Source organism: Halichoerus grypus, chromosome 2, assembly GCF_964656455.1.
Source record: "Halichoerus grypus chromosome 2, mHalGry1.hap1.1, whole genome shotgun sequence".
NCBI classification, from domain to species: Eukaryota; Metazoa; Chordata; class Mammalia; order Carnivora; family Phocidae; genus Halichoerus; species Halichoerus grypus.
Genome location: NC_135713.1, coordinates 109,351,254 through 109,374,061, shown reverse-complemented (window position 1 = coordinate 109,374,061; position 22,808 = coordinate 109,351,254). Strand labels below are relative to the sequence as shown.

The window sequence follows — 22,808 nt, the reverse complement described above, 5'->3', positions numbered from 1 at the left end:
CCCTCCCCCCCAGGGAAGCCGGGGTCGGGTTTACAGTTATTATCGCTCACAGCCGAGCGGCAGCTTCCCCGCCAGGCCCACTCTTCATTCTCAGTGGGCTTGTTCAGCTCCATTTCCTGGAGAGAGCATTTCCTCACAGGAGCTTCTATCGCATGCTGTGAGCTTGCCTACATTCGGGGCATGACATATCGATTTGCAGCACAATTATATGGCCTGTCAAGGGACGACCAGAGAATCCAGTGGAGGCTTCCCTGTGGATCGCCCTTTCCAAAGGCACTGTTTCATTGACCTGCAAATCTCAGTGGAGTAAAGAGCTTAACACCAATGCGAATTTTCAAAGGAAAAGCATCAAAGGTGTTTCCTCTTCCTCATCTTCTTGTTCTCCTAAGTGTCTAAGTGTAAGAAAAGAACAAAGCGAGGAAGGGAAGAGACAGAAAAATAGGGACAGGACCTAAACTACAGACACAGCTTCACACAGACCGTGGCAAGAAAGCCATGTTCTGCGACCTCTTGGAGCACACCTGGCCTTGGTCGTTCTTAATCTGCCATAGATCTCGACAAATAACCGAAAACGTTCTTCTTCCCTTGAGGTCCTCTAGACTTAAACATCACAGTTGACGAAACCCTGGAAACGTTAGCACTGGGAATGGCACAGCCCAACGTGGTAGGCAGGGCCAAAGGAAAGCAAGGCAGGTCTTGGATTCTAATTACCATTTTCTCCTTAATTTTTAATTGGCAGATCGCTGTACAGGGGTAGTTCTCTTCATCTGTAAGGACGGGTGCGGCGAGCTCGTTCCTCGGTGTGGAGAGGCAAAGCGGCATGTGGTGGCAGAAACTGGAGTTGTGGGGAGAATGCATCCCCCTGGGTGCATATCCAGACAATGGATTGCTCTGGTGAGTCCTTGAAAATGTAGTGGTTGACTTTCTTACTGTGGAGACTTCTAGTGTATAAAATTTAAAAGGGATGATAAACTAGACTGCTCGCTGCTGGGATGTGTGGGTGCGTGTTTTTATGACGCCCTGTAATTCCGAGAGCCTTGTAAGATTTTGTTCAGACAGAGAATTTAAATTATACCACTATGGCCTCTCTTCACCTTAACCTCCTTCATTCCTTTGTGAGGCTGCTGTTTGCCTTGTCCCCATCCAGTCTGTCACGTGGCGTAGCACTCTCTCTCTGTCCAGTGCACCCCAGTCTCATAGTGTGAGGCCTCTTCATTCCCCATTTTCATTTAATTTTTATTTCATTCTTAGATAAAGACAGAGTTGCATTCACTTAATCCAGTTTAGGTTTGCCCACTCTTCAACTTGACCTGGGCTTCCAACCCACCCCTGATCTGCAAACTGCACACTGTCTCCCAGATGCCTTTTGCTGACATGGGCATGATATTAGGAGGCAGGTCAGAACACCACAATTGTCACAGGGCATCTTTATTCAAAGGTGTCTGCTCTTGGCTGCTTGGACCTGACATACTTCAGCATATTCTTGATATGTGGGAGCATTTAAGTTCCAGAGTGATAGATGTCATACGATTATGTAAAGAGATAATTGATTTTTAAATAAGTTGCTACACTTTTCTTCCCTTCCCTTCCCTTCCCTTCCCTTTCCTTCTCTCTCTCTCTCTCTCTCCTTTGTCAGCACTGAGTTGGCTCCTCTTCAAACATCCATGTAATACTTGGTGAGCACGACAAGGGGCAGAGAACTCTGCTCTGGTAGACTCTGTTGCATGAGAAAGACTCATTAGAAATAGAAATGTGGGGGAGTGCCTCCTTGTCCTCACTGTCCCTGAGCTGTCCTGCCCAGCAGGTGCCACCTCCTACTCGATTGCAAACAAGAAGCTCACAATAGTTCTCCAGCAGCAAATCTGTTGTCATTATCACCAAGTGAGGTTTGAAGCCAAGCAGCCCAAATGCCATTCTAAGTTTGTAAAACATGCAAGGATACGTAAGACGGGGGTGAGTCTGCAGAACTCAGCACACATGCTCTGAAAACAGGGAGGAAGCCCAGGCAGAACTCATGAAAATGGACTGTGCAGAAAATCCTTGAAAGATAATGGAGAACCAGATGGATATAATCAATTGGGAGAGGGAAGGGTGATGATCCTGAGCAAATTGATCCTCTTGATTCATCAGGTCACAAGGCCCTACCACATTCTTTATAATATCCGTTGACCTATGCACCATCCCTTTTTGCAGTTCATATGCTACTAGCTTTTCTCTTTTAACATACTATGTTTAAAACTGATTTGGCTACCTTGTAGAGACAAACACCATGAACCATTTCATAGCTCAGCTTTTTAAAAATAAACGCACGCAACTATGTGAAATTATTCTGGGTTCTAAAAAGCAGGATGAAAACTACAAAAAATATGAGGAGTGAAGGGTTGTTTTGTTACCCTAGTTACACTGTCACAGTGAAAATTCTTGCCATTTCACCATTTCAGTGGCTTTTATTCCATTTGCAAAACTAACCAGCCTAGTGCATTACATAGTCTCTTGATTTATGGATGTATTTTGTCAACATTGTCATATTTTTGAAATCAGGTATTCATTGCATAATTAAATGAAAAGCAACCTGCCAGCTCCCAGAAATATAAGTTGTCCTTTGTGGTAATTGCCTGAACATGTATCAGCATAACCACGTATAAAGGTAGCTGTCCATGTATTGCTGCCTCCATTAAGATATTTGCAATTATTGTGCCGCCTGTGGTTGAATTTCATTCAGAATTGTCATTCATTAATTGCCATATGAAATACCTTAAAAATTACTATGATCTAGCAGGGAAATGAGAAGTTATTAAATGCAAAAGGTTGTCATCTGCCAGCTGGCTTAGAAACAGGCAGTGGGAACCACCAGTCCTTCAAAATAGAGCACAGATTTTCCAGAGCTTGGTTAGATTGATATGACGTGACCCATTCGGGTGCTGGTTAGGATTATCACCAGGGCATTGACTGATCGAGGCCAGCAGCTTCCGACTAAAGTTAGAGTGGAATTATTGAATTCTTAAAATGTTCAAGTCAGTTAAACAATACCAGCTAAGCATCCAACCATTTAACAAGATAGGGGAAGCAGGTAAAAACATATGGATCTTCAAGTATTCCAAGTAAAGTCCTCATAATGCTAAGAATTTCAACATTATGATTGCAGGTTATAATTAGTGTAGAGTAAGTTTTATAGTGTTTTAGATCAATGATACATCTTCAAGTCCTGTGAAAAGGAACAGAGTGGAATGCGAGAATTCATTGATAATACCATGGTTGATGGGAAAAATGACAACATTATAATCTCAGTCTTACTTTGGCATTGAACATGAGTGGGCAATATATTCTTCGGGCCATGATTGAGAATATATTTTTTTTTGTCCCATCTTTCAGTGTTTATCTCAGTGGAGCTAATTGAACTCGAATACCCCTAAAGACCTGTCTTACACTCGCAGTGATGTCCCGTGCTTTGGTAAGTAAGCACAAATACTACAGGTTCCATTTATTTGTTGGCTTCACTCTTTCTTTGGCCAAGCAACCAGAACAATTCATAGACATAGATTTCATTTAAAAAAAAAAAAAAATACTTGGTGCCTTTGTTGAGGAGAAGATGTAATCTTCGGCCACACCTCTCATTTAAAATACATGTCTGGAGTACTGTGCCACGTCTCCCAGCCCATTTGCTCTTATGAAGGATGACCTACAGTTTCAGTTTGCCTGGGGCTGTCTCAGTGTGTGTCTGTGGTCCAAGTGTCCCTTCTACCTGAAACTTTTTCCAGACAAAAGCATCCCTTACTGGATAGTAAATGATACAATTACTCTATTCATGTAGGATATGCTAAGGAGACTAAAGAAAAAAAAAAATCATTCTCAAGAAAATATATGTCAGTCCACTCAAATTCCTTACATGTGGAGTCTACAACTACCCAGAGAAAAATCTTCAATACCAATCTTGCACATCATTCTGTCAAAGCAAAGAGCATCAGTATAAAACACTGTAATATCACCAGGTCATATCTTTAATATGTCCTGATCAAACATTTGGTGATGGAATGTGTACTTTGTTGTATGTTATATGGAATTCAGGTTAGTAGACAAGGAAAATTACCATGTATCATTATGCAGATGCTCCTTCCTCATAAAGCTCAAAGGGTACAACCTCAGCCTGACTGTGTGATTATAAGACCAAGAATGCACAGCCATCCAGGAGACTGAAGGTGGTGTAATCACGACTCACTCACTCCTTTAGATGACACATGTTGAAAAAAGGCAGCAACAGAGTGCAAATCTGGTATATTCCTGCCTAGGGACACTAACTATGCAATAATGCAAGGCCCAGATATCTCTTACAGGTATTCTGGGAAGAGATGACATGCTTTCTTCTACTTAGAAGTATTTAAACACTCTTCTGTTAACAGTAATATCAGCAAGGTATCTTGTAAATAAATCATTTCTAAATAGAAACTCTTATTTAGAGTAGGTAGAAAACTTGAGCATGGAAAACTAATTTAGGTTTCTCTGATGGAAAGAAAGGAAAAGAAAAGCGCAAAGTCTTCACATTGTTTCAGGAATTTCACTTCTCTTAGTGATAACATCACTTGACTGGGTTGTCATTTCTCTTAATGTAAAATTAAATTTGGGCACCACATTTCTGGTTTTTTGTTACTAAGGTAATTTCATTTGTATGCATTTACTTCTATTTCTAGAGCTTTGTTGTAATATTAATTAGATTGGGCAATTGTTTTAGAGTTTTTCTTTCATCTTTGCCCCAATCCCCAGTTATGATAACTGGAACTTGAAATCTTGAAATTGAAAAACTTGAAATTTTAGATGTACCAATTTTGTTTAACTGGGTAGCTGATATTTGAAGAAGGCAAATAGATTGAGTGCCCCCTCTCCCTTCTAGAGAAAAATCTAGATTGCAAATGGGGCTGCGCCTCCCGACCTCCCATATTCCCTTAGATCATGGCTTTTACGAGTTGCCCAGATCAAGATGTGGCTCTTTGTAAGGAAGACTGGAAAGAAACAGACAGGACAATATGGGCAGTTTTGTCAGTTTAAGACATCTCAGATTCTTGGGTCTCTCCCTCCCCTCCCAATCCCAAATAACCCCACCCTCCACATCCACCCCAGCTTGGCATTTTTAATGTCTGTGGGATTTTCCATTTCCTGCGTGGCTGATGCAGAACTATGGGGTATCCACTAGTGTCCTCATGGCCTGAAAGGACTTAAGAATTAAATCCAGGAAGGGACAGTAGAGAGAGAGTTCCTCTCTCTTGTGTACTGAGAAGCCATTTTATAGCAGAATAAAATTAGACAACCTCAAAGGACTTTTTAAAACCCAGAATTCTAGTTAGCAAGGTTGTTATAAATTTTCCATTCTCCTCTTTGATCCTCAAATAAGCATGCAAGATGGGGGGGTGCTGTATAATCCCTTAAGATCATTTCAATTTGAAGATGTGTTGGCACTCATAAATTTTCTGCTTGGTGAGTTTTCATTCTGCTGAGCATCTGATTATGCTAGATAGTTTTGATAATGCTATACTTTCCATATAAACCTGGGATCCATTTTTTTAAAAAATAATTTCAGACTTGCAAACTAGAGCCAGCATATACAGAACTAAACAAATTCCTCATGTCTGGTTAGCTCCAGTCCACGCTAAATATGTTCCCTGCACATGTTAACGAAGAACTCCGTAGGTTTTGAGCTGTGGCTATATAGTAGTAGGTTCTACACTGTATTGCTGCTAAATAGGAGAATGGAAGGCTATTTTCCAAGAGAGATGAGACAAGAACAGAGAGAGAGAATGGCAAAGGAATTCTTCCTCGGAGGGTCATTATTCCAGATGTACCACATTCCTTAGCCTCAGACTTCCTTCTTTCCTCAAACATTAACTCAGCTTGTTTGATGTAGCAGACATTCCTAGTTAGGGTTTCTCAACATCAGCACTATCAAGTTTTTTTTTTTTATTGGACTTGCACATTGTAGACTATTTAGCAGCACCCCCCACCTCTACCCATGCCAGTGGCCTCCCCATCCAGCTGTGACAATCAAAAATGACTCCAAATATCAACAGGGTAGGTATGGTAACCGTGGGCTATATAGAGCATGATGAGAGCACAAAAGATGGATGAGGACAAACTAGGGGGAACAGGATGATGTAGGGCATAGAGGCAAGATAGTGTGGTATGATAAAAGGGCTGGTGTGGCTGGCATCTAAAGGTCATGGCTACCTGTGGTAAGGTGAAAGAGAGGCAGGCACCAGATCAGGGAAGGCCAACTTCTTCTGTTTGCTCCTTGTGAACTAAATTTAGCTCACATCCACACCTTAGTCATGCCATTTAAAAAACATCACACAAAAGATTATTTTAAATCTTGGTGGCAGAATCGTAGCAGCATTTTTGTAAAAGATGAATTAAGTCATATTTATGGATCAAGTTTATTTTGTTAGGGCCAAACACATGTAGTTGAATTATTTTTTTCCTAATATTGATAGTGCATTCTTTGAAGACTACTTGGAATATGTTCATATCCTCACTCCATCATAAATCCTTGCTCCAAATACTATTTTTCTCAACAGGTGCATTGGCATCCATGTTGATTTCTAGCTGTGCTTGGTCTTACATCAAAATGCTGGCTTTGTCTGAGCAATGTTTGAGAGAAGAGATTTATCCATCTGCATTCTATTTCAGGCAGAGCCATTGACTCAGGGAGTGAGACACTTGACCTACTTGTGGCTCACTTAAGCCCAGCAGGAGAACTGCAAAAGTGGGGCCTCTGATTCTAATAGCATCAGCACTGACATTTCCTGGCAAAAGGAGATTTAAATTTAAATAGAATGGGGCTCTAGCATCATCATTTTTTACCTTCTCTTGGGTGAGTTAGTCCTGTGACAGTTTTGTTAAAGCAAGTAAAATTTTAAAATGCACAATAAATTAGAGTCTCATGAGACTCCGAAACAATCTCCCTTTTCTTTCCACAAAAATCAAACAACTGCTGGGAATGTGGTATCTCCCTTTGGTCTCTTCCTTTGTTGAAGAATATGGGAAAATTCCAGTTCAGTTCCACACATATTTATGGGGACATCCCCTCTGAGCTAAGCACTTGATTGTGAATACAGCCTAATGAACATAAGGTGAACTAAGACCTGATATACCGAAGAAAGAAACATACCATTTTTGAACCAATGTAGTAAATGCATGACTGAGGGAAAAACAGAAAGAAATAGCTAATCTAGTGGGAGTGGTTTGCAGTAGAGAATCTGTAGGAGGGAGAGGCAAGGCATCCTAGGAGAAATACTCTGGGATCTGCCTGTGCAAAGGTGACAGGTAGTTGCCAGGTAAAGAAGGGGGGCAGTTGTTCCTGCAGAGAGAAGAGCAAAAGCTAGCAGATAGCGGTGAACACGGAGGATGGAAGCAGGAAGTGAGGAAGGCTTGAGGGGCTGGGAATGTGGCCAGCAGCCCCCTCAAAAGGAATGCGGACTATATCCCATATGTGCTGGGCCATAATATGATAAAATCAGAGGGGTGTTTTTTTAAAGATTTTATTCTTAAGCAATCTCTACACCCAAGGTGGGGCTCCAGCTCACAACCCCAAGATCAAGAGTCACATACTCTTCCAACTGAGCCAACCAGGCACCCCAGATGGGTATTTTAGAGAAAGCACTATAGTAGCTGGGTGGAAAATGGGTTTGAAAGTGATATAACTACATGTAAGGAAACTAGTTAATGGTGTGTTGTAGTTGCTCAAGTGAGGTAAGTCTGTACTTACAAAGTGGCAGTGGGGTTAAACGAACAGCTTTGAGAAACATTTAGGCAGACCGGCTTGGTGACTAAATGAACTTGAAGATTTTAGAAACTATTATTAAGAGGAAAGATAGAAAGTATATATCTTAAGGACACATTGAAGTTATTATAATTGTTCCAACTGAAAATAACCATCCATGACTTTCGGTGAACACTAAGTCTAATAACTAGGAGTTAAAGTAACTTGGAATGGGGGATGGGGAAGGTGGGCAAAGTTGGGGAAAAAAGGATAAGGAAGCATAAAGATAGGAGTAGAAGGCAAACTTGAAGTAACTTCCTACTGGTGGTATAAATATGATTTTTACTAAAATTGCCTAAGAAATAAGCATGGAGCACGTGTGCAAAGTTTGCTCCTTGTTTAAGTGAAATAGTCTGAGGTCTACTAAAGAACTGTGGACATGGTAGTGCTTGATACATGATCATTGATTGCAGACCTAATGGAAGGTAGAAAAGGGAGGAGAGAAAAGCAGATTAACAAGATGAAATTATGCCCTACAGGGAAAGAGCCTCAATAATAACAGGGATGCTTGAAGAAAGATTTAAAGAAACACTTCTCAAATAATGATGATCAGACACTGAAAAATCACAGTAGCCTCAGTGAAGTAGCCAAGAGCTGAGTTACTAGAGCCCTACTGCCTTTGTTGGAATCCTGATTCTACAAGTTAATAGCTCTCTGACCTTGAACAACTCCCTTAACTACTCGGAGGCTCAGTGTCCCCATATGTAAAATAGGGGGACTGTTGGAAGAGTACCTGTATTATTAGGCTTTGTGAGGATGAAATGTTCGTACATATAATGTGCTTAGAACAGCAGCTGGTACAAAGTAAGAATTATTTAATGTTGACTGTTTTATAATATTATTAGAGCTGGAATTGGTTGAATATGGCAGTACTTCTTATTTTTTATTGTTTGGGGGCCAGGGGAGGGGCAGATTCCAGTTCTTTGAGACCACGCCAATGGTTTTGAGGTTCTTATCGTTCTAAGGAATTGATTTATAAGCAAAGTCACCAGACAGTCTTGCCCATCACCTCTAGTCATAAGATGCAGATATTTTGAAGTGACAGGTAATCCACCAAGAATGTTGCTTGCTTACAGTAGGACTCATGATGCAATGGAGGCTACCTGTTCTTCTGTAGGAAATCTACTTCCTTCCCAGTCATTTGGCAACTGCAGGACAAGGAAGGGTTAGGATCCATCATCTATAGGTGCCTCAGGTTTCCGAAAAGACAGTGTGGTATTCCTCCAAACAATCATTCAGAATGCAATTACCATAAATTTGTTGAATTGGATTTAGCCCAATTTAGCTCAGTATCAAGAAAAGGAGATCATTTTTGGCAGCTGCAGACAGAGTACAAAATATTAGGACATACAAGACTAATTTCAGTTCCATTGCATGGAATCTGCAAATTATCATTTGCTTTTGAAATGAGCTACTGGCTGAGCCCTAGAAATGGCTGCCAGACACATGCAAAATGACCCAATTCAAAGGGAATATTTTTGCACTGAAAGATTGAGGACATAAGTGTTTGCGTTAGTGAGTATAATTGTCTCAAACGAAGCAATGACAGGGAAGGAAAGCAGCCATTTTGCAGCGTTTACAATCCACAACACAGGGGAAATTAGGCTTTCTATCTAATGCGCCCTTTTAAACATAGGAAAAACAGGGGAATACACCTTTCCAACTGTAAACAGCCTTAGCTGATGCATGCCTCGATTAATACAACTAGAAGAACACCTTCCAATAATGAGGTTTTCACAAAGAACCAACTGCTTGTTTTGGCACAAATGTAAGTAAAGGCATTGATCGAAGATGTCGTTTTGCCTGTTAACCGCAGTCCCACCTTCTCCCAAGTACTCACCAACTGTGATGCCTTTAGCTTCTAAAAGCCCGTGAGTTCCAGTTAACTGTAAAATGTCACATCCTTCTACATTTCACTGAAGCTTTAGGGAGTGTGTGCATGTGTGGTTTGATTTGTATTTTGGTTTAAGGTAGCATCATGTAGGATACCTTCTTTTAATATGACTGTTATCTTTTTGATAGGGAGACTATTGCAGGGCAGAGAAGGGAAAACTCAAATTTGTGTGTGTGTGTGTGTGTGTGTGTGTGTGTGTGTGTATGTTTATTGTCTGTGCAGCGAATATTAGGCACTCCCACAGACTATCACAGCAAAGGCATCTTATACAGTTAAGCTGTCTCCCAGCACTTACATTAGACTGCTGTTTTTTCCATAACTAAGTCCTTATTCTAAAGCACGCAACTACACATTTCCCCTCTGTTAGGGCTCTTCTCTCTCTCCTTCAACTGTCTGTCCCCTCCTCTTCTCTCGCCCACCAGCCCTGCAAATTCCTTCATCTTATTTCTACCTCCTGTTTTCAACATTCTTTAAACAGGGATGGGTGGCTCAGTCATTAAGTGTCTGCCTTCAGCTCAGGTCATGATCCCAGGGTCCTTGGATCGAGCCCTGCATTGGGCTCCCTGCTCAGCGGGAAGTCTGCTTCTCCCTCTCCCTCTCCCACTTCCCTGCTTGTCTTCCCTCTCTCGCTGTCTCTCTCTCTGTCAAATAAATAAATAAAATCTTTTTATTTTATTTTTTTTTATGTTAGTCACCATACAAATAAAATCTTTAAAAAAAATAAACAGGGATGGTTAAAAAATATTTGCTAATATAATTTTACAGAGCTTTCCAAAGTCTAAGTGATAAATAATACTTATTTAGATCCACATCATGCCCGACACTTCTCTAAGGAATAATCCTTAGGCTCAAGGTGTTTACGGACTGGAGAGAAAAATGAAACATATTTGATCACAAAATCTGAGAATTGAAAGAACCCGAGAAGCTATGTGATCAGCTTTCTTACTCCATGGAGGTAATCTCTCTACAACATAGTGATAAACTGTGACTCAGCCCAGGCTCCTGGGCTTCCTAGGCTGGGGAAGTGACTGCCATTGATCTAGTTAATGCACATTTCTCCTGAATGATGGAATAAAATTGGATTCTCACACTTTTTCCCATTGGCCCTAGTTATGCCAAATTGATTTTTCTTCCATATGTGAGCTCCTCAAATATTAGAAGTTTTCTAATAATATCAGAGGTATATCCTAGACTTTCTTCTCACTCTATCCACTTTTCCTAAGCAATCTTACCTATATGTGGCTTTATAATTCTCAATATCATGATGACTCTCAAATGCTTCTCTCCAGCTCATTTCTCTCTCTTGAGCATCAGGTCTGAGTGTTCACTTACTTGCTCTCTGTGTCTCACAAGTCCCTCAAATTCTGTTGCCTTCATCATCTCCCTCTGGCCCCAAACTCCTCTTTCTTCTCCTGGGTCTCCTGTGTTAGTGACATCCTCACCCACCTAGGTGCTCAAACCTCAGAGTCATCTTTGACTCCTTATTCCCTCTCACTCCCAGGATAGAAAAAGAAAGCCACTGAGGATTTTTAAATGTAAGTGGCATAATAAAATGGATTTTTTATTTTATTTATTTATTTTTTTTTTAAAGATTTTATTTATTTATTTGACACAGAGAGAGAGAGAGGAATCACAAGCAGGCAGAGTGGCAGGGAGCGGCAGAGGGAGAAGCAAGCTTCCCGCGGAGCAGGGAGCCCGATGTGGGACTCGATCCCAGGACTCTGGGATCGTGACCTGAGCCCAAGGCAGACGCTTAACGACTGAGCCACCCAGGCGCCCCTATAAAATGGATTTTTTAAAGAAAAATTCATCTGTAGTAGTATTTCAAATAGATTAGAAATTGATAGAATTAACATAAGGAAAGCAGAGCAAAAAAGTGGGTTTTGTAGGCAGTTTTGTAGGTGAATGGATGAGTGTTTGAACAAGAGATTGGAAAATAAAAGCAGAAAGAGACAGATAAGACATTATATAGAAAGAAGCAGTAGGACAATTCATATGTGTATATAATACAGTGATTTAAATTAAATCTGACTGGTTTAAAAACAGGGTGGAGAATCATCTACTTGAAATCTTATCGTTAGCCACTTAGCATATTTTCTTCTGTGAGGAACTATCATTCATAGTCACCAACTTACAGATTCCCTTTCCATGCTCTGCTCCTAATTCTCCCAGAGACGAGAGATATAAAAAAAGCATGAGTAGTATTTTTGCTCTCATTTTCTGAGGATTTATACCAGGTTATTTTCTTCAGGGAGTGACTGGGGAGAGTCCCAGGCTTGTTTATGGGATAGAAGCTTCAGTAATACTAATATTTCACTTTGAAGATAATTTCATATGCAAATAATTCTCATGGGTAAAATATATCATATATTTAAACTGTAGCTTTCATGAGACTAAATAATTACTGTGAACAAATAGCGTTGGTTAAATTTAAGTGGGGTAATAATGATGATCTCTAATAGATGCATTATATTTAGCTAAAGGAGTCCTCAAAGCAGTATATGACAAAACTAAGAGCTGAGAATATTTTACAAGCTAAAAATAACAGAGTGGAGTTTGGTTGTTAACTGGTATTGACAAGAAAGGTACCAACTGGATATTTTAATTGTTGGTTGACCCTGCACTAGAAATAGGATTAATTCCCGAGGAACTGAAATGTAGCTGAGAGGAGCTGGTAAAGACATTTTCACTTCTTCAGAGAGCTGGGATTTGGGATTATTCTAACATTACATGCCCCATGCCTTGCAACTTGAAAGTACAGTGTAGAATAAAAAAAAATGTAGCAATAGAGAAATCATAGGATTTAAAAATAAATGAATCCCACTGGATTCTCTTTAATAATAGTTGAATAAATATATTCAGCCATCTTCAATTCTCAATCAGTAAACTAACTCTGCATTTACCTGGTTGTACGGGTTCTGCTCACTATTTGCCTTCAAAAGCTGACAAAGAACTTACCTTCAAAAGGTGCTATTTATTATTCATCTTAACAAGTAATAGAGATTAAACCAGTTTAGGAAGAGGGAAGTGAAATAAAACAAAACTCCAGAATAGAATAAAATAAATGAAAGCTAAGAAATTGGAGGTACATTCAGCCACCTATTTTCAACTTTGTGTAAGAGACTTAACCAAAGGTGGGTTTCTTTTTTTTTTTTTTGCCTATTACTAATTTTTTTTATGTTATGTTAATCACCATACATCACATCATTAGTTTTTGATGTAGTGTTCCGTGATTCATTGTTTGTGTCTAACACCCAGTGCTCCATGCAGAACGTGCCCTCTTTAATACCCATCACCAAGCTAACCCATCCCCCCACCCCCCTCCCCTCTAGAACCCTCAATTTGTTTTTCAGAGTCCATAGTCTCTCATGGTTCGTCTCCCCCTCCGATATCCCCCCCCTTCATTCTTCCCCTCCTGCTATCTTCTTTTTTTTTTTTTTAATATATAATGTATTATTTGTTTCAGAGGTACAGGTCTGTGATTCAACAGTCTTACACAATTCACAGCACTTACCATAGCACATACCCTCCCCAATATCTATCACCCAGCCACCCCATCCCTCCCACCCCAACCCCACCACTCCAGCAACCCTCAGTTTGTTTCCTGAGATTAAGAATTCCTCATATCAGTGAGGTCATATGATACATGTCTTTCTCTGATTGACTTATTTCGCTCAGCATAATACTCTCCATTTCCATCCACGTCGTTGCAAATGGCAAGATTTCATTCCTTTTGATGGCTGCATAATATTCCATTGTATATATATATATACCACACCTTCTTTATCCATTCATCTGTCAATGGACATCTTGGCTCTTTCCACAGCTTGTTTGTTGTGGACATTGCTGCTACAAACATCAGGGTGCACGTGCCCCTTCGGATCCCCACATTTGTATCTTTAGGGTAAATACCCAGTAGTGCAATTGCTGGATCGTATGGTAGTTCTATTTTCAACTTTTTGAGGAACCTCCATACTCAAAGGTGGGTTTCTTTTTTCTTACATAAGAAGTGGTCTAGAAGTAGGCAGTCTCAGGCTTTTACAGAGTTGTGAAATGTCATCAGTGGTAGGAAGGTCATTCTCAGTGTCGGCTTTTGTCTTCATGTGTGCAAGATGGCTCCTCTCCTCCCAGGCATCATGTACACATTCCAGGCAGGAAGAAAGGGGAAGGACAAAGGGCAAAAGGAAGGAGACCAAATGCATCTGTCCCTTTCAAAACACTGAAAGATCCCTAGAAGATTTACTGATGATACATTGGTCAGAACTAGGTATCCTTGGCACTTCTACTTACAAAGGAATTTAGAAAATTTAATTAGGTATGTGGCTTCAGCGAATGAAATTAGGAGCTATCATTTAGGAAGATAGTGAAAATGGATATAGTGGAGGCAAGCTTCATTATCTTCCATGGAAAGACATTAACAAAATTATCATTATTCACAGACAATAGGTTTATGCAATCAAAATCCAAAAGAACGTATAGAGAAACTGTTAGAACTAAAAATGCTAAATACATACACACACACACACACACACACACAATTGAATTTCTATATACTAGCGACAAATTAAAAATATATTTTAAAAATATCTACAGTAGCAACAAAATTTATTTTATACCTAGGGATAAATAAATCTAATAAAAGAAGCAGGGCTTATGGAGAAATATGTAAAAAATTTTAAAACATAAATACCTAAGTAAATGGAGAGCTATATCATTTTTATAAAGATTCATTATTATTGACATAGTAATTCAATCCAAGTTAATCTGTAAATTCAAAACAATGAGATGGTTTGGTAGGGCTGTGTTTTATATGGACAGAAAACTGCCAAAGCTGAGCATGAGATCCCCAAGGAATTTTATTATGTTTTTTCATTTTACAAATGTTACTGATTTTAATGCAGTCAAATCCATCATTCTTTTCACTTATGGTTTGTGATTTCTGTATTTTTAAATATAGTCTCTGCCACCCCGAGGCCATAAAGATAGTGTCTACATATCTTTTCAGAAGAATTTCTCTTTTTAGTCTCAACTATGATTTCATGGCAGTGGGTGAACAAGTTCTAGATTATAAGATGGAAGTCTACAGAGCACGTAGATGGAACCTGTCTGCTAAATGCCCCTTAAGACCTTATAAGTAGAATAAAATGTAGCTGTTAGAGTGAGGTTCATGTGCTTGGTTGAGGCCGCCAACATCAGCCCGTGCCAGAACAGCAGGAGAACCCCAATTTATGTTTGGGTGGTTTCAAGGAAACTTGGATTCACAGAGATGTGCTTTGGAAGCTGTTCCATACCCCTCCAACTCTCCCTGGGAACTCTGTCTTTGCCATAAAGTATTCCTGAATTGGGACTTACTCTACCAGATTCCATCTTAATTTTTAACAAGTACTCACTTTCACCTTAGTCTCCACAAACAGTGCTTTTCTAATAATCCCTTAATATTTATCTAAGACTCAAATTTTAGTCTTTTTTTTAAGATTTTATTTATTTTAGAGAGAGAGTGTGTGAGCTGGGGGAGGGGCAGAGAGAGAGAGGAGGAGAGAGAATCTTAAGCAGGCTCCATGCTCAGCACAGAGCCCGACGCGAGGCTCGATCTCACGACCCTGAGATCATGACCTGAGCCAAAATCAAGAGTCGGACGCTCGGCCGACTGAGCCACCCAGGCACCCCAAATTTTAGTCTTCTTCTTAAATAACTGTTCCTTTCCTGGATCTTTGAGAGATACAGATCTCCCTTAACTCTTCCCGGCTTGACTTCTGTTGACAGTTGTAGAAACAAGGGCCACAGGGAGTGTTACTAAAAGCTGTTCAGAAGCTTCCAGGCTTCTCTTTGGGAAACACTGAGGGGCAGAACTGGCTCTCAGCAAGTTTCATAACAGTTTTTTTCATTTTCTCCTGCCATGTTCCCCAGCATCTATTCATCACACTGCTTCCTCCACCTCAGACCTCTCAGTGTGCAGCTCTCAGCGCCCACCTCTTGTCACAGTGCCCCAGTCCTGCCCTCCAGTACCCCCGTCTGGCCGCCTGGCCCTGCCTGGTATGCCAGTCTGCATCGATGAGGGGAGCTGGGTAGAATGGGCTTCTGTCAGAAGCTTTGCTCCTCCACCTCCTCGATAGGTTTGCATTTTAAGAGGAATTTTAATCGGTCCTAATCCAAATAACCTTAATGTGGATCGTGAGGATAGAATATCTCCTTCAGAGGAGTTTTAGAGAGGCTAACGTCAGATCAGGTTATGTGACGAGTTTGTGGAAAATAAGAAAGCACCAGGTGGATCTAAAGAGGGATTGTTTTTCTATCTGTCACTGGCAGGCAAATTAGGAGGCCCTTTACTCAGACTTCTTTTATGCCCCTTAAGGCACATCTGTTAGGTGCTGTCTACTTTAAGCACAGGGAGCTGGGAACGCAAGGTCCTGCTTGAGTTCCAGGAAAAGTGCAGCAATAGGAAAAGTAAAACCAAGAAGGAAGATAGGACACAAGATATATGCTGAGAGGTCTTATACAGAAGTCTGGGTAGGAGATTTGAGATAATCGGCATTTTTTTTTTAAAAAAGATTTTATTTATTTGAGAGAGAGAGAGAGCACGAGCGGGGGAGAGAGGCAGGGGGAGAAGGGCAAGCAGACTCCCCCTGAGCAGGGAGCCCAATGCAGGGCTCGATCCCAGGACCCTGGGATCATGACCTGAGCCAAAGGCAGATGCTTAACTGACTGAGCCACCCAGGCACTCCTCCACATGGTTTGATACTATAGATTACTACCGATATAAAAGAGGTCACCCAGGCAGCATGTTTAGGGAGAGCAGGGAAATGGCCTCAGGCTGGAAGCTTGGGAAATATGCATAGGTGAGGATCAGGTCAGGCAAGAGTCGGCTGCAGAGGAGGTGGGAGAAAAGCAGGAATCATGCCACTATCTCTGTCTCCTATATTTACTGGCACTTTCTATATGCTAGAACATAGCTTAATCTTTTTGCATGCATTTTTTACCCTATCCTCACAACAATGCTATAAGGTAGAGATTATTGTTATTATTATCTCTAAAACATAGACAAAATTTAGAATTAAGTAATGTATCCCATCCGCAGAGGTGAGAACAGCCCTGTGGGGATTCTATGGCAGATTAAGCTCTTGGCCCCCTTGTGTGTGACTCCCTGTATCCATGCCCATTACCATGTGGCTTTGTAGCCCTTCCCGTGGAGGCAGAGTGTACCTCCCTACCTTTCAACTTTGGGCTCAGCTATTTGAATTTTATAGTCAAAGGAATGTGGGCAGAAATGACAGTGTACCTGTTCCAACCCAGGACTTAAGAGGCTCGCCATGCTCCCACTTGCTTTCTTGTGTTTCTGGCATCACTCCCAGCCTGCAAACCTCCTCAGCTTGCTTCCTGGAATGATTATGCAGGGAGTTTAGCTGAGTTCTGACTGCAGCTGGCTGGACCAGCAGCTTGAGATGCACTCGCCTAGCATACCTAGTCTAGATCCGCAGACCCCAGCTGATGCACGGACACATGCCTAAATCAGCTGAGACCAGCAGAGCCATCCTAGCTGATGAATGAGAAACAAATGCTTATCATAATCCATCAAGAGTGATAGTTGTTCATTACCCAGCGTTATTGTAGGAAAAGCTAACTGATGTAGAAATGCACCCAGGTGGTATGATTCCAGAATGCTGTGCTCCTCTCTGACCTGCAAGATGTCAGGGATATCAGAGGAGTTGCGTTGTTAGAAAGAGTAGCCGTCATGGCCAAATGCTGCAAGATTAAAGAAGATAATTATAAAACATACATTTCAGAGTATTGTCTCTGCAAACAGGTTCGATTACAGTGTGGTACCTCAGCCAAGCCACAGACTAACAGCAGGCACAGAAGTTTCACCCAAGAACAGTCAGGTGACAGATAAGCAGATGTCTCCAGAAAGAGAACTCCATTTAGACAGCTGGCAGATGGGATATTGTGGCTGCAAGCACAGCATGCCTTTGGCTTGGCCATAGATTTCAGCTCTGATTCTGAAACACCTGGCAAAGAAGCCTTGGGGGAGGCAGCTAAGTAGCACCAGACGTAGAAATCAGGCATGAGTTAGTTCACTGTACCCTAATGCTGCCCAGGAAATCCACCTGTGGTAAAGGAGAATCCATGTTCATCACCACAGAGAGCAAGGCATAAACATAATCAGGCCATTTAGGTCTTATTATTCTATTATTTTTTTATTAGTCCATCATGTTATCCGATATAGTAATATAACAATGGTTTTGAATTTCCTATAATTTTTTAAAAATTTAGTGAGTTTGTAATTAATTTAAGACATTTGCCAAAATAGGTAATTTCCTTTTGATCTAGAGGGAATAGATGCATATTTGATCTTAGCCAAAGGCTGTGAGGCCAGATCATAGTGGAAAAACAAGCAAACAAACAGAGAACATGTCAGGACACTTGGGCTTGAGTGTTGGCCAGGTCATCAGAAGAGCGCTGTGGCCTGACCTTACTCCCTAAATTACAGACATCTCATCTGTGCGAGAAAACAAGATAACCGTAGTAGTTGTTTCAAACTTGTATTACTTATGCAACGGCTGCTCAACTCTAAAATTACAGAAAGCTAATAACTATAACATTGAATTCTTTGGACTAAGTAAACTTCTTAAAACATTTTACTGGAAGAACATATGAATTTATAAGGATGTTTACAATTCCTGATGCGATTATACTGCAAGGAAGCTTCCAGCCAAAAAAGGCCAAAGAAAAATTTTTAAAGTGAAAAGTTTCATCAGAATTTGAACTAAGGAACTAGGACAATGCCTTACCACAAAATTTTGGTTTGATATAGTGGATTTAAAACAATATCAAAGACTGATTCACAAATCCTCTTACCACCGGAATGGGGCAACACTGTAGAGAATAAGTAGAGGAAGTCCTAGGAATGGGAGCCCTGGAAGAATATTCCAGAAAACCTTCCTTGGAGGACTTGGCTGAGTCTTGGCACACACTGGAAAATCAGGCATCACTGTAGTGGGAGCCTCTGACCGCCGTGGATTTAGGAGGAAGCTCAGTGTCCAGGAGCAGTGCTTTGAGAGAAATCAGCGGCTCTACCCAACAGACACCTTGAGGGGAGCATGAGTTTTTGAAATCCAGCTTCTCAGTGGAGTCAGGAGCTGACTCTAACATGAGACTGCACTTTCTGAAAGGAAGAGGAGTCTCCTAATCTAAAGGGGAAAGGGCTAGAAGCGATGCTGTACTGTTGAAAGAGGAGGTTCATTTTACTCAGAACTGCTGCAGGTGAAGAGCAACCAGAAACAGCTTCTGCTGGAGGGAGAGCGAGACCCGTGCTTCCCTGTGGCTGAACTTCCTGTCACCGTGGCCAGTTACCCTTGACCTGGTTTAAAAGGAACACTTTTAAAGCTAGAGGCATCCCTGGTATGAAACAGAGTGAAACAGACTTCAACCAGAAGTCTATAGCTTCATGAAGGCAATGCCCAAGGACATAACTATACGTTGTATCTGGAGTAGAGATGAGACCAAATTGAAAGAGACAGAAAGCTGGTCCACAGTGCAGCGGTACCAACTAAGAAAGAACGCCGGCCAGAGAAAAATTGTCCTCCTCCAGCTCCACCCGCCATCCCCACTGACATGTCCCTTCAGACTACCAACACCAAATTTTGAAATAGTAATATAATTTTTTCCTTAATTTTTGTTCAGGATTGCAGGTTAATTTCTAAAAGGAACACCTTGATGAAGCCCAGAAAAGCCAGGAACAAACCCAAGGACAATTGGCACAGACTGTTTTGGTGCACCTTCCAAATAGCCCAGAGAGGCTGGTTCTTATTCAAGAGTGGGTAAGCAGAAGAATCAGTAAATACCACCTTTGAGATCTGAAGAGCTTCTGCAACGTGAAAAGACACAAACATGGCATGGAAGGACCAGGTAAAGAGCTGAAGATTCACTCCAGGAAACAAGAAATTTGTTTAGGTAGAAAATACTTCGGTTTGTTTTGTTTTGTTTTGAAAAATATTAAAGAAAATATGGTACAATGAAAAGGAAAATGATGAAGGGCTTGAGGTAAGGTGATGGCTGACAGAGCTAAGGCAAAGTTTTAAAGGGTACAGCCACTGCAGAATTAAAATAGTATCAAAAACCAGGCTATTTGCATAAAATTTAATTGTTGATAAATACTGTTTTGAAAATAGTCACATTTCAGGGGGAGGAAGATAAAGAGATGAGACCATCAGAGAGAATATGGTAGAAAGAGAGAACAGCAAAAATACAATATAGAAATAATTTTTCTAAAAAGATTTTCGAATAAATGGCATGAAGATAATACTTAAAACTGTAAGAGAGGAGCGCCTGGGTGGCTCAGTCGGTTAAGTGTCTGTCTTCTGATTGGGTCATGATCCCAGGATCCTGGGATCAAGCCCCGCATCCGGCTCCCTGCTGAGATGGGACTTGTTGCTTTCCCTCTGCTTCTTGCTCTCCCTCTGCCTGCTACTCCTCCTGCTTACTCTCTCTCTCTCTCTCTGTGTCAAATAAATAAATTAAATCTTTAAAAAAAACCTATAAGATAATTTTACCTCCCAATCTGAAGAAAGAATTGTTGTGTTGAAAGGACCCTCCCTATCGTCAGAGGGAAAATGAAATAGAGACATCTCATGTAGAACATCAGATACAACAGATGCCCACAAACAATACAAACAATAAATGAATATTCAGAGTTTTGCAAAGAAGAGATTAAAATCTAAAAATCTGATATCCATTCAAGGTACACCTTCTGTATAAAAGCAACAGAAAGACTACTTGCAAAGACTCCAGAAGAATACTCCAAAATCCAGCCTAAAAAGTGAATAAAATTGAGAACTCCCCCATGACGTAGTTGATGAAGAGCTATTGGTGAGCAAAGGAACTGTGTACTTTACCTTAAAAAATATAGTTACAAAGAGAAAACACTCAAATATTTTTTTTGTAAACAGGGTGAAAATGTAAAACTTAGAACAGTGTAACAATAATGAATTGGAACAAACATTCTAGAGTTTATAAAAGCCAAAACTGGGAGGTGAGCATGTGAGGAAGAGACCAGGCTTTGGCAGACAGCATTTCATTCCTGGCATTGAAAACTTTAGTCATTCAGATGAGTAGATGATGGAAATTTTTTCTTTTGTACTTGTGTTTTCTTTCTTTGGTGAGGATGATAAAGTGATTAACTTTTGCATTTGTCTTCTAGAATGTAGCTTGTTCTAGACCAAGAATAAAATTTCTGCCCTGAAACTTGAAATCAGCTTCTTGAAAACCATGAATAAAGCATAATGTCTGATTACTGTAAAAAGACGAGCTTTGTTATCATTACCATTAATTTGCAAGGCATGAAAAATCCAAGTATTTTTTAAGTTTTTAAATTATTCCTCATGTAACTTACTGGAAAGAGATTGATGTTAATTTAGGCAACTAGGAGATAGGAAGAAAGAAATGAAAGTGGGATTATTGAAGATATAAATTATATGTATTCCCGTTAATAGAAACTTGTCTTTAATCCTGCTCAAGGATGGTTTTTGGAATCTCAGATAAAACCTTCCCACTTTGCCTGGCTAGTTATGGCATTTAGAGAAGGTTGATATAAAATAAGAGGGATAAGCCACTGGCGTTCCCAGCTTTTTGCCTTTGGACTATGACATGTCAGGGTCTGCCTACAGGCCTGGTACAGGAGCACACAGCAATTCAGGAGGTGATGCAAACCCCAAACCACGTGACACTCCTCCATACTTTCCCAAGCACACTTACGCCTGAAACTAAGCTTTAATAATTAGCCTTACGAATATGTCTGGGAGCATCTGTTCCATAGAGCAGCTGGTCCTATTGCTTTAGGTATTAACCTTTAGAGAAAAACTTTTGCTAACAAGCAACCCTAACCGGAGATCAGAAGCAAGAAATAATTCACTCTGAGTCATGGGAGGAGAGTAACTAGAGAACACTGAACGTGGCACTCTGTTCTACCCATGGACAATGCTAGAAGGGAAGCAAACTGGGGGAAGTGAGGGAGGGCAACCGTGACTGTGGAGTATCACTTTCAAAATACTGATAGACCTGGATCAGTGAAGGAAAATGAAGCATAGAGAGGTTAACTTGCCCAGGTTGACACGGTGAGTGGTGGTACTGGGATTTGAATCCAAGTCTGATTGCAAAGTCTGGCACTTTGCACTGTAATCTACTGCTTCTTGGATTTGCTAAAAGTGGCAATTTAAAAAAAGTCAAGAGAGATAAATCATTCCCATGCCCTGCTATATGTATATATGTATATAGAGTTTAAATTTGACTTAAACATCCTTCAGCATGGAAATTATATGGTTTGTACCTGCATTGAAATTTTAAAACTGGATATTTGCCACATCTAGTGTTTAACTCTATTCACTCATCAAAACTGGGCATTCATCCTCAAGTAAGGGGCAGATTCAGCACTCAGTTATATCGAAGCCAACAGCCAGAGACCATTATTGCCCCAAATTGCAGAGAAATTTCTGAATTCTGTTTTAAGGGACTTTATTATTTACCATATTAATAGAAGAACTAAATAACCATGAACTTGCTACTTCATTTTGTGATGCACAGGCTGCTGGCCATAATCCCGGATTGGCCTCATAAGGCCTGCATGGGATCATTCGTTTCTTACATCTGGTTGAGCACCAAGTCACATCCCTTTTATTCCGTATGTGTACATCTATATTCACATTCACTATCTTCTCTCTTCTTGGCTGTAGTAATATCCTCCTAATTATTCTTCCTATAATTACTCCTTCATTTTCTCTAATTCATTTTCAATATCATAGAAAGATAATATTTATAAAGGAAAACTTGATTGTATCATCCTCATGCTTAACATATGTTAAAGTCCTTAAGAAAAAAACAAACAAACAAGCTCTTTAGCCCCCTCCTCATTGCCTGACTAACACTTAGTTTCAGATCTCAGATTTCCTATGGGAAACTTTCCTGTACTCTAGCAGTTAAATCCCTGCCACACATTCCCAAAGTAGGCTGCCTTCGGCGTTGATGGCTTTTGGCACAGTGATTATTACTTGCTCACTGTTCGTCTGCCTCACTAGACTTTATGCTCCAAGAAGGCAAGGGACTGTTTGGTCTTGTTCGCTG

General features: G+C 40.5%; 1 long non-coding RNA gene across 1 annotated transcript in view; it reads left to right on the top strand.

Moving 5' to 3' along the window:
• The window catches only part of LOC118546055 (uncharacterized), a 181,706-nt gene extending 160,734 nt beyond the window's left edge, over positions 1–20,972 (top strand). Inside the window, exons 2-3 of the long non-coding RNA XR_013445362.1 lie at positions 740–894; positions 19,377–20,972. This is a non-coding gene — a long non-coding RNA (uncharacterized LOC118546055). The remainder of the gene's footprint in view (positions 1–739; positions 895–19,376) is intronic.
• The last annotated feature ends 1,836 nt before the right edge of the window (positions 20,973–22,808 follow it).